The sequence below is a fragment of the Babylonia areolata genome, chromosome 6, assembly GCF_041734735.1.
Source record: "Babylonia areolata isolate BAREFJ2019XMU chromosome 6, ASM4173473v1, whole genome shotgun sequence".
Lineage (NCBI taxonomy): Eukaryota > Metazoa > Mollusca > Gastropoda > Neogastropoda > Buccinidae > Babylonia > Babylonia areolata.
The window spans coordinates 4,557,581-4,570,080 of record NC_134881.1 but is presented as its reverse complement, the minus strand read 5'-3'; positions in this window follow the sequence as shown (position 1 = coordinate 4,570,080).

Genomic DNA, 12,500 nt, shown 5'->3' with positions numbered 1-12,500 from the left:
TCATCTCTATCATTCACACTCGCTATCTCTGTCATTCAACTCAGTCAATCAGACGTCATCAGCTGTGATGACGTCACTTCATGACGCTTCCTGTCCAGCAGTCTCCCACTCGCACTGCTCCAGGCAGTCATGTGGCGCAGACCTCCATCGTAGGGAAGGGGGATCACTCACCTGCCCATCACAAAAGTGTCTTGGATAAAATCGTGTTGTTTTTCTTAAAAAAGAGGTTTATTTAAAAAAAAAAAAAAGTGTGATAGCTCGTGCCTGAAACCATCACAGTGTTATTTCTATGTTGTCAACACGTTCTTGGTGTCAAACTTATAAAATAACGATTGTTATTAATATGATGTTCTCTGAACGACAGCCATCAATACGCTGTTCTCATAATGACAGCTTTCAGTGTAATGATCTCTTAACGGCAACTCCCAGTCGAAAACAGGTGACACTATATGCACTTCAAGCAATCAGTCTTACTTATTATCTGTACTAAAAATTAATTGTCGTGTTTTTTCAAAGCCGTGTATACATAAAATAACAATAGTAATCAATATAATGTTTTTTTGTTGCGAAGAATGTCAACTTGTCCTTGAAAACCTCACAATGTTACTTATTACATGTACTCAATGCATCGACGGTATCAATGCCGTGTGAAAGACAAAATAATTATTGTCCACATTGTTCTCTAGTTGAAAATATTTCAGATGTTAAAACTATGAACTGTGAGCTTGAAAGCCCAGTTTTTCTATTCCTCTGTGCATTAGACATTACTTTTACCACAGCTGTCAGTCCCGTCATCACAGATATACATGATTAGAAGCTGGATCTCAGAACAACTAATCATCACAGTAATAGCCAACTCTGATATCATAAGCAGTAACACCACCATTATCGTTTAATCTGAAACCACTGTCCTTTACTGATCACCAAACAGTGAAGTCTCAAGTGGCGACTTACCCCTCTTCTGTCTTTCGTCGTACATGCGGACGATGAGCCGGTTCCACTTGGCTCGTTCCGCCTCCCTCCTCCTCCTCCAGCGCCCCCCGTTGTGGCCACGACCCCCGTTGTGGCCACGCCCCCCGCTGGCACTGAGGTGATGCTCTGGGCCGAACAGCCAGTCTTTATGGACTGCCCGGTACACCGCCATGGTGACCCGGGCGTCAATGAGGGAGCAGTGTTCTCCCTGCTGGATGGTTCGGCCTGGGTGCAACACACAGTCATCATCATCGTCATGGTCATCATCATCGTCGTCATGGTCATCATCATCGTCATGGTCATCATCATCACCGTCATGGTCATCATCATCGTCATGGTCATCATCATCATCGTCATGGTCATCATCATCGTCATGGTCAACATCATCGTCATGGTCAACATCATCGTCATGGTCATCATCATCACCGTCATGGTCATCATCATCACCGTCATGGTCATCATCATCGTCATGGTCAATATCATCGTCATGGTCATCATCATCATCGTCATGGTAAGCATCATCGTCATGGTCAGCATCACCACCACCAACAACAACAACGTGTACACCACCACCACCATCCCCACCACCACCACCACCATCACCACCACCATCACCACCAACAACAACGTGTACACCACCACCACCACCATCCCCCCACCACCTTCTCCACCCCCACCCCCCAACACACACACACACCAGCCCCCTCCCTTGCTTCACGTGCACAGTGTCCACTGACCCAGTAGCGTGCTGGCCAGGCTCTTGAGGCCCACCTTGCTCAGGCGGCCTGTGGGTCGGACCGTGCGGATTAGCTGCACGGCCGTGGCGGTATCCCGGGTGTGCTCCTCCGGGTGGGTCAAGCCCAGCACCCTGAGGTCCCCCACCCGGTCATGGACCACCAACACTTTGTTCTGGGGACAGACAGTACACACATCCTGTTTTCGCTGTTGGTTCAAGGGGGTGTCACAGTGTGGTGCTGACACAGCTGTCATTATATGCTACACCACATCAGCCGGGGAAAAAGGAAAAAAGAAAAGGCACAAGATGCCTGACCCTTGCATAAACCAACCACGCTGATCATTCCGTTTCTGTTTTTTTTCTTTTAAATCGGTGTGTTGGCAGTTATCTGAAACCATTCTTCATCATCTTCTTCTTCGTCTTCATTTGTGGGCTGCTACTCCCACGTTCACTCGTGTACACCAGCGGGCTTTTTGCTGCATGACCGTCTTCACCCCGCCATGTAGGAGAAGTACCTGCTCCATTTTCAGGGAACTGGGGGAATGCATGCCGGGTATTTTCGTGTTTCCATAACCAACTAAACGTTGGCATGGATTACGGTATGTGTATTAGATCTCTGCGGAACATGTGTTGACCTGGGAGATGGGAAAAAATCTCCACCCTTTACCCACCAGGTGCCACGACCAGGGATCAATGTGTCGTAAGTTGTTTGAAATCTGTGTGTCGGTAGTATCATCTGTTTACAGTCACGTGACAAAGTGTGACGGGTGAAGGGAACACAGATGCTTTTATGTTTTATTTTGTCATTACCTGCAAGGTCTATTGACAAGGGGGTGATAAGGGTTATTTCTTATGTCACCTCAACTATAATACAACATATTTTGCTTAATCCATTAAAACAAAACCTGAGAGAGAGAGAGAGAGAGAGAGAGAGAGAGAGAGAGAGAGAGAGAGAGAGAGAGAGAGAGAGAGAAGGATAGGGATATTGATTTCAGTCCATAGATTTAGATAATGTTAATTGCTACATATTCACTTCAACATTTAGTTAATCTGAATGACAGTATTTTCTTCCCGACTCTACTGTCTGACTGCTAACAAACCCTCCCCCCAAACTTCCGAAGTACGTATAACCGTAATGTGCCAGCAGCCAAATCCTTTAATCATTCCTTCCTTCCCTCACTGCAGACTGAACAATCCTGAGTGTTACCTGAAGAAGGTCTGCCACAAAAGCCTGCACGATGTGGAAGGGCCGGCCATGCTTTTGAATGTCTTCCTCCGTGATGCCACTGTACTGTGTGCAATAATCAACGACCCGTTCCCCTTCTTTGGGGCAGACAAAGCTATCGCACAGGACGCGGCCTGTATGGTCCACCACCGTTGCCCGCCCTGAAAACAGAGACGTCACTCGTTACCATGGAGACATAACCTGAAGACTACTCGCTGTGGTGACATGACATGACATGAAGACGAAGTGCATGACTAAGTGATCAGATCAGAAAACAGCTGTGCTGCATGGTATGCCATGGTGACTTGACCTAAACAATGAACACGACCTGTTCTATGATGGAGATAGGGAACTGCTGTGTCAAGACATTCATTGAAACATGTGTTACATGTTACCATCACAGCAAAATCCTTACCCTCACGTCTGACTTACTGTTGTAATAAAAACCGTCAGTAACAAGGCCTGATTTTCTACTGCAGATCTTTACACTCATGTTCACCAATTATTCAATAATTTTAACGATCAAAATGATTTTCAACTAAACGGCAACGCTTTTTGGCATTTAAAAACACAGACGAAAAATGATTTTGCAAGTGTGAATTTGATTTCCATGGGCAGACATTAGAGAACCTTGTTGTATCAGGCTGTAAGAAAGAGAATAGAGAGAGAATGGAAAGAGAGATATGAGAAAGAGTGTGGAGATAGATACTTGAGAAAGAGAGGGAACTGAGAGATTGGAGAGAGAGAGACGGTGGAGAGATAGAACAGAGAGAGAATAGAAAGAAAGAATGGATAGAGACAATGGAGACAGAAAATGGAGAGACAGAAATGACAGAGAATATGGAAAGAGAGAATGGAGAGAATGCAGAAAGAGAATGGAAAGAGACAATGGAGAGAGAGAGGATGGAGAGAGGGCGGAAAAAGAGAGCAGACAGAGATGATGGAAAGAGAGAGAAGAACGGTGAATGTCTTACCCAGTGCCAGACCCATGTCTGTCTTGAACATCTCGCAGTCCAGTGCCACGAAATGTTCCAGTGCTGGGTCATGGGGCATGAGGGGGGCCTTGTGCAGACCTTCCGCCACGCAGTCTCTGCACCGGCCGGCGCATTTCTGCGTCTGGTACTGTGAAGACAGCACACACATTTTATGTACACACCTGTGATCACATTGCACACATTTTATGTACACACCTGTGATCACATTGCACACATTTTATGTACACACCTGTGATCACATTGCACACATTTTATGTACACACCTGTGATCACATTGCACATATTTTATGTACACACCTGTGATCACATTGCACACATTTTATGTACACTTCCACCACCACCATCCCCACCACCACCACCACCACCATCAACAACGTGTAACCACCATGACCACCACCATCCCCACCACTACCTTCTCTAACCCCACCCCCCAACACACACACCATGGGCACACTGAGGTCTACGCCTATAACCACATCATACACGCCATGTACACACCTGTGACCACATCATACACACATTGAGATACACAACCACATGTGTAAACTCTTGCTGACTGTGTTTTACACAGCTACAGGTGTCAACATTCACCCAGGGTGGTTTACACAGGTACAGATATCAACACTTATCCAGGGTGTTTTACACAACTACAGGTGTCAACACTTACCCAGGGTGTTTTACACAACTACAGGTGTCAACACTTACCCAGGGTGTTTTACACAACTACAGGTGTCAACACTTACCCAGAGTGTTTTACACAACTACAGGTGTCAACACTTACCCAGGGTGTTTTACACAACTACAGGTGTCAACACTTACCCAGGGTGCCCTTGGATGGCTTCCTTGAGCCCCATTTCCGTCACCCTGAAAAACAGGGAAAGGTCAGAGGTCAGGTCACGTGATTTGCATAAGGGTATATAATAAAACAACATCAAACAAATGGAAATTCCTTTTTTGAAAAGACTGTACAATGTCACACACATACATGTTTAAAACATGCATTTAATCATAAATATTTAATCATATATATATATAACCTTTCACACACGCACGCACACACACACTCACTCACACACACACACACACACACACACACACACACACACACACACACACACACACACACCAAAAAAAGAACAAAACAATGCGCAACACTCAAATTGAATACGTATCAAACATCACAATACCTGAATCATCAAAACCCCCGTAGAGCAATGCACTCACCTGGTTACTGGAGATGGAGGAAGAGGGGCGTCTGGTGATGCTGAAGGAAGGGGAGGAGGTGGAGGGAGAGGAGGAGGAGGGAGAGGAGGAAGGAGAGGGGGACAAGGAGGAGGAGGGAGAGGAGGAGGGAGAGGAAGGAGATGAGGAGAGAGAAGATGGAGAGGAGTAAGAAGAGGATGGAGATGAGGAGGGAGAAGATGGAGATGAGGGAGAAGAAGGAGATGAGGAGGAAAAGGATGGAGATGAGGAGGGAGAAGATGGAGATGAGGGAGAAGGAGATGAGGAGGGAGAGGATGGAGATGAGGAGGGAGAAGAGGAGGGAGAAGATGGAGATGAGGAGGGAGAGGATGGAGATGAGGAGGGAGAAGAGGAGGGAGAAGATGGAGAGGAGGAGGGAGAGGATGGAGATGAGGGAGAAGGAGAGGAGGAGGGAGAGGAAGAGGAGAATCTGGCAATGGAGGAGGAGGCAGTGTTGCCAGTTGGTGTGGTGGTGGTGTTCCAGTGTAACTTGAGGGCGGCCACAGCCGCGTAACTCAACCCTCTGTGGATTGAGGTGGGGGTGGAGGAGGTGGAGGAGGTTCTGGAGGTGGTGATGGAGGAGGGGGAGGAAGAGGAGGAGGGAGAGGAGGAGGAGGTAATGGAGGAAGAGGAGGAGGAGGTAATGGTGATGGAGGAGGAAGAAGAGGAGGAGGAGGCTCTGGTTATGGTGGAGGAGAAGGAAGAGGAGGAGGAGGAGGAGGTAATGGTGATAGAGGAGGGAGAGGAGGAGGAGGAGGCTCTGGCAATGGTGCAGGAGGAGGAAGAAGAGGAGGAGGAGGCAGTGGTGCCAGGTGGTGCGGTGGTCCTCCTGTGGGACAGGTGGAGGGCGGCCACAGCCGCATAGCTCAGTGCTCTGACTGCTGGGGTGGGGCTGGGGGTGGGGGAGGTGGGGGTGACGAAGGTGGTGGCGGGGGTTGAGCGGCGGGGTGAGGGAGCCGTAGGCGAGGAAGAGGAGGGGGAAGAGGAGGGGGCGGAAGGCGGGGAGGGGGGAGCGCGGCTGGAGGAGGAGGTGGTGGTGGTGGTGGTGGTGGTGGTGACAGAAGCTGTCTTCGCTCTGGTTCTTCTGGCTTTACCTTTGTTCGCCATGTTTCACTGGAACAACATGAACGTTACATCCGTCATCTGTTCCTTTTTCCTTCCCGAGTCGGTATACGACACGGCGACAACTCCAACAAACTCAGTGATTACCTCCCTTCCTTTGTCCACCCCATCTTGGCCAGAAGAGGGACACGCACAACACTGATGATCGTGTTGTTAAATCAAACATGTAACATCACAGACAACTTTCGTTGGAACCTCCACGCACCATGCCAAACCAACGTCCCACTTCACACTGTCATCAAAAGCGACGCCACCAGAGCGACATGTCAGCCAAAGTCAAGCATGCGCGAAAATACAGCGATATCAGTATCAGTAGCTGAAGGAGGCATCACTGCGTTCAGACAAATCCATATACGCTACACCACATCTGCTAAGCAGATGCCTGACCAGCAGCATAACCCAACGCGCTTAGTCAGGCCTTGAGATAACATATACAACAACAGACACGCATACACAGAAACACGCTAAAAAAAAAAAATAAATAAATAAAAGGCCAAAAGACAAACGTTGACAAACACTGGAAAACGTGTGCAGCTCCAAAACTGAAGGCCACGAAAGCTAATGCCTCACAGGAGACAAAAGAAAAACAGACAGAAAACAACGAAAACAGATCCCAGCCATGAGGTCAGTCAGACAGACAGGTGTAAAACACACAGCATGAGCAGTAACAAAGGTCAACACAGTGACACAGGCAACGCAAAAACAACGCATAGAAACACTCAGAAACACACGTACAAATACAAAAACACATAGAAACACACACACACACACACACACACCAAAAAAAAAAAAAAAAAAAAAAGAAAAAAAAAAGACACGTGCAAACACAGACAATGCGTAGAAATATGTAACCACACATGTGCAAACACGAACGACTCGTAGAAACAGAAAAAACACACGTGCAGACACGAATAACGCGTAGAAGTATCAGTATCAGTATCAACAGCTCAAGGAGGCGCCACTGCGTTCGGTCAAATCCATATACGCTACACCACATCTGCCAAGCAGATACCTGACCAGCTGCGTAACCCAACGCGCTTAGTCAGGCCGAGAGAGAGAGAGAGAGAGAGAGAGAGAGAGAGAGAGAGAGAAGAACACTCGTACATACATGAACATGGCGTAGAAACAGAAAAACACACGTGCAAACGCGAACAACGTGTACAGACAGAAAAAAAACACATGTGCAAACACGAACAACGTGTACAGACAGAAAAACCACACGTGCAAACACGAACAACCCGTAGAAACAGAAAAGAAAAACACGTGGAAAAACGAACAACCCGTAGAGACAGAAAAAAAACACACGTGCAAACACGAACAACGTGCAGAGACAGAAAAAACACACACGGAAACGCGAACAACGTGTACAGACAGAAAAAAACACATGTGCAAACACGAACAACGTGTAGAGAAAGAAAAAACACACGTGGAAACACGAACGCGTAGAAATAGAAAACAAAAAAACACACGTGGAAACATGAAGAACGTGTAGAGACAGAAAAAACACACGTGCAAACACGAACAACGTGTACAGACAGAAAAAACACACGTGGAAACACGAACAACGTGTAGAGACAGAAAAAACACACGTGGAAACACGAACAACGCGTAGAAATAGAAAAAAACACATGTGCAAACACGAACAACGCGTAGAAACAGAAAAAAAATACCCGTGTAAACACGAACAACGCATAGAAATAGAAAAAAACACATGTGCAAACACGAACAACGCGTAGAAACAGAAAAAAAATACCCGTGTAAACACGAACAACGCGTAGAAATAGAAAACAAAAAAACACACGTGGAAACATGAACAACGTGTAGAGACAGAAAAAACACACATGCAAACACGAACAACGTGTAGAAACAGAAAAAAACACACGTGGAAACATGAACAACGTGTAGAGACAGAAAAAACACACGCGGAAACACGAACAACTCGTAAAAATAGAAAAAAACACATGTGCAAACACGAACAACGTGTAGAGACAGAAAAAACACACGTGCAAACACGAACAACGTGTAGAGACAGAAAAAACACACGTGCAAACACGAACAACGTGTACAGACAGAAAAAACACACGTGCAAACACGAACAACGTGTACAGACAGAAAAAACACACGTGCAAACACGAACAACGTGTACAGACAGAAAAAACACATGTGGAAACACGAACAACGTGTAGAGACAGAAAAAACACACGTGCAAACACGAACAATGTGTAGAGACAGAAAAAACACACATGGAAACACGAACAACGTGTAGAGACGGAAAAAACACACGTGCAAACACGAACAACGTGTACAGACAAAAAAAAACACACGTGGAAACATGAACAACGTGTAGAGACAGAAAAAAACACACGTGGAAACACGAACAACGCGTAGAGACAGAAAAAACACACGCAGAAACACGAACAACTCGTAGAAATAGAAAAAAACACATGTGCAAACACGAACAACGTGTAGAGACAGAAAAAAACACACGTGCAAACACAAACAACGTGTAGAGACAGAAAAAACACACGTGGAAACACGAACAACGTGTAGAGACAGAAGAAACACACGTGCAAACACGAACAACGTGTAGAGACAGAAAAAACACACGTGCAAACACGAACAACGTGTAGAGACAGAAGAAACACACGTGCAAACACGAACAACGTGTAGAGACAGAAAAAACACACGTGCAAACACGAACAACGTGTAGAGACAGAAAAAACACACGTGGAAACATGAACAACGTGTAGAGACAGAAAAAACACACGTGCAAACACGAACAACCCGTAGAAACAGAAAAAAATACACGTGGAAACACGAAAACGTGTAGAGAAAGAAAAAACACACGTGCAAACACAAACAACGTGTACAGACAAAAAAACACACGTGCAAACACGAACAACGTGTAGAGACAGAAAAAACACACGTGCAAACACGAACAACGTGCAGAGACAGAAAAAACACACGTGGAAACATGAACAACGCGTAGAGACAGAAAAAAACACGTGCAAACACGAACAACGTGTACAGACAGAAAAAACACACGTGCAAACACGAACAACGCATAGAAATAGATATGTTTTGTTGTTTTTGTCTCTTTTTCCTTTTTCTTCCTGAACTTGAAATTCTTTGGGTCAGACAGGTTGTACAAAAGCCTAAACGATCTTCTCCAATTCTTTTTCTTGGTTCGGGAATAAAATTTGTCATGAAGTTGGCACAGCAAAGCCTTGTATAACATATAGGTTTCCTTCATAGATGCACCAAGTCAAAGGTTTTGAAGTTTTGTTTCGGAGAGTGGAATTATACGACACAGCAAAGCTTTGTATAACATATAGGTTTCCTTGATAGATGCACAAAGTCAAGGTTTGTGTAGTTTCGTTTTGGAGACAGGAATTATACACACTTTTTTATGTATTCAGTTCAGGACACCCAGTGCTACACACACACACACACACACACACACACACACACACACACACACACACACACACGACCTTGTAAATAACTAGCAAAGGGTACCAAAAGAAAAAAAATCGTTACCAAAGTGACAAACGCACGTTCTGTATGTTAAAAGACAAAAGACATGAAATGATCAATTCTCGCTTACCTTTTGCTGATGATTGACCTTTTCTCTACAAGCTGCAAGCAACACGTGTGTCTTCGTTCTCAGAACGCAACTGAATTCGTGAAGAAGTTTACAAGAGGTTCTTCTTTTATAGCAACATTTGACCGCAAAGCCTGTCGGGAATAACTTTTCTGGTCAAGTTTTTCGTCCAATCAAAACTGTGTCCAAAGAGGCCTCAAAATGACCAGCCAGTTGGAAGCAAACCATATGTGGAGGATCAGAGATTACCCACGAGTAACAGAAAGCGAGATTGCTAATCTCTTGTGTGTGTCAGGTAATCACTATCACTGCTGTGATAGTCAGCACAGGGGATTAAGGGAGGGGGTCCGGGGGGGCACTGATTGTTGGGGGGCGGGGGTGGGGGGATCGGGGGGCAGTTATTGGTGGGGGCGGAGGTGGGGGGATCGGGGGGCAGGCAGTGATTGGTGGGGGCGGGGTTGGGGGGATCGGGGGGCAGTGATTGCTGGGGGGCGGGGGTAGGGGGATCGGGGGGCAGTGATTGGTGGGGGCGGGGGTGGGGGGATCGGTGGGGGCAGTGATTGGTGGGGGCGGGGGTGGGGGGATGGGGGGGGCAGTGATTGCTGATGATCACTCTAATCGTTCAGTGAAGGTTGTCTGTGGTAGGACAGTTCTTCCGTGATTGTATAGTTACCGCTGTTGTGTACACTGTGTGTGTGTGTGTGTGTGTGTGTGTGTGTGTGTATGTGTGTGTGTGTGTGTGTGTGATTATACACGTGTTAGTATATGATCGATTGTTTGTGTACGTGTTTATTTACGAGCGTGTGAGTAAGTGTGCGCCCGAGCGTGTGTATGTGTCACGGCTCGTAGCATTCATTTGTGCGTGTGTTTGTCTCCTTTCCCCTCCTCTCCCCTCTTCTCCCCTTCCTCTCCCTTTCCCTCCTCTCCCTTTCCCCTCTCCCTTTCTCCTCTCCCTTTCTCCCTCCTTCTCTCTCCCCCTTTGTGCTCTGTCGTTCTCTTGTGTGCTCAGTTCTGTTCCGAACTGAAGCACGTGAATCTGTTTGTGATGAGTGTCTGACATGTCCTTTGTCATTCTCGCTCTGAACTCTTGAGATGAGTTCGGAGTTAACCTCGTTGTAAAGGGAGAGTTTTGCTTTGCCTTTGGTGCCGAGCTTTGGAAGGAGAAGGGTCGCCGTTCCAGCAAGCGAGCTGTTGGGTGCCCTCTTTGACAGTCGTGGGGTTCGGTTCTGGTGTGACCCCCTTCTGCCTCTGTGTGGATCTGTGTTTCGTGTTCTCTCCTGGGCCAGTGGTGAGCCTGATTCTTGCCTGGTGACAGGTGAGGGGGGAGTTGTATTGTTAGTTTGTCCTCGTGGTGTTAGTGTCTTAACTTGTGACATTTGGTTGTATTTTTGGGACTGTTTTAACGGAAATCTTTTAAATCCAATATTCTTTTATTTCTAGATATTTTGGGGGGAATTGATAAGGTTGTTAAGTGTGTTATTTTGACATGTATTCGGCTCGATTTATTGTTTCAAATATACCTTCTTTACAATGGAAACTGTGTCTAAATTTCCCAAAACATTTTTGTGTCGTGTTGGAAATGTAGTACGATGATTTGTAATATTACCTCATTGAGTTTTGTTTCTGCAGTTCGAAACTAGCATTATAAATAACGACTGTCATTTAGGGTAAATGTGTCTTGCGTATTATATGCAGGTTTAACTCCTTAATTATGAGAAACAATAATGGGCGGTTCCTGTACTTTTTGTCATTGGCAGTTGTGTGGAAGCGACTGCATCAATATCCACTTACTCGCCTACTTGCGTAATGTGTATTGCTTAAGGAAAGGGAGGGGGAGGGGTACTCTTTCATAACGAGTTAGAGCATAGTCTACAGAGACATGGGAGTCTTGTTACAGATTTTTTCCCTTGACTTTTTCCTGTGGGTTTCCCCTGTCTGCTACCCCGACGGAACTCCAGGGTTCGCCTCTACAGTCATTCCCCTTCAGCCCTGTCCGTTCCAAATTCCCTCACTTCCACTCCTTCCCCCCACCTCATATTTCCAACGTCCTCACCCACAGTCCCTCCTCCCGTTTCCACCCCCTCCGTTTCTGCGGGCGTACGACTGAAGCCAGTTCAGGATGCTGTCCTTCAACCGATGAACGTGATTTTGGTTCAAGTGAACTGACATTTTGTTGTTGTTTTTTTTGCGTAGATCTGTGCTGTTGTTATTAGGGCTTAGTGTGTCTTGATCAAGCTGCTATGATGTAACTAAAGTATTGCTGTAGTTAAGTGTTTCAATTTGTGTGTCTGGACCAGGGTATTCAACATGTACAACAGTAAAGAATTGAGCTGATTTATCTATGTCTCTGTGTTTTGTGTTGTCGGGGTGTTAGTCTGGGAAGGTGCGGGGGGTTCATGGGCAACCCCTTATGGGTTGTGACAGTATGCTTGTATGTCTGTGCATACGCGCTCGCTCGTGCGTGTGTATGAATAAGTGTGTGTATGCGTGTATGTGTGTGTGTGTGTGAGTGTTCACACGCGTACACGTGTATGTATATGTATGAATGTGTGTGTGTGTGTGTGTGTGTGTGTGTGTGTGTGTGTGTGTGTGTGTGTGTGTGTG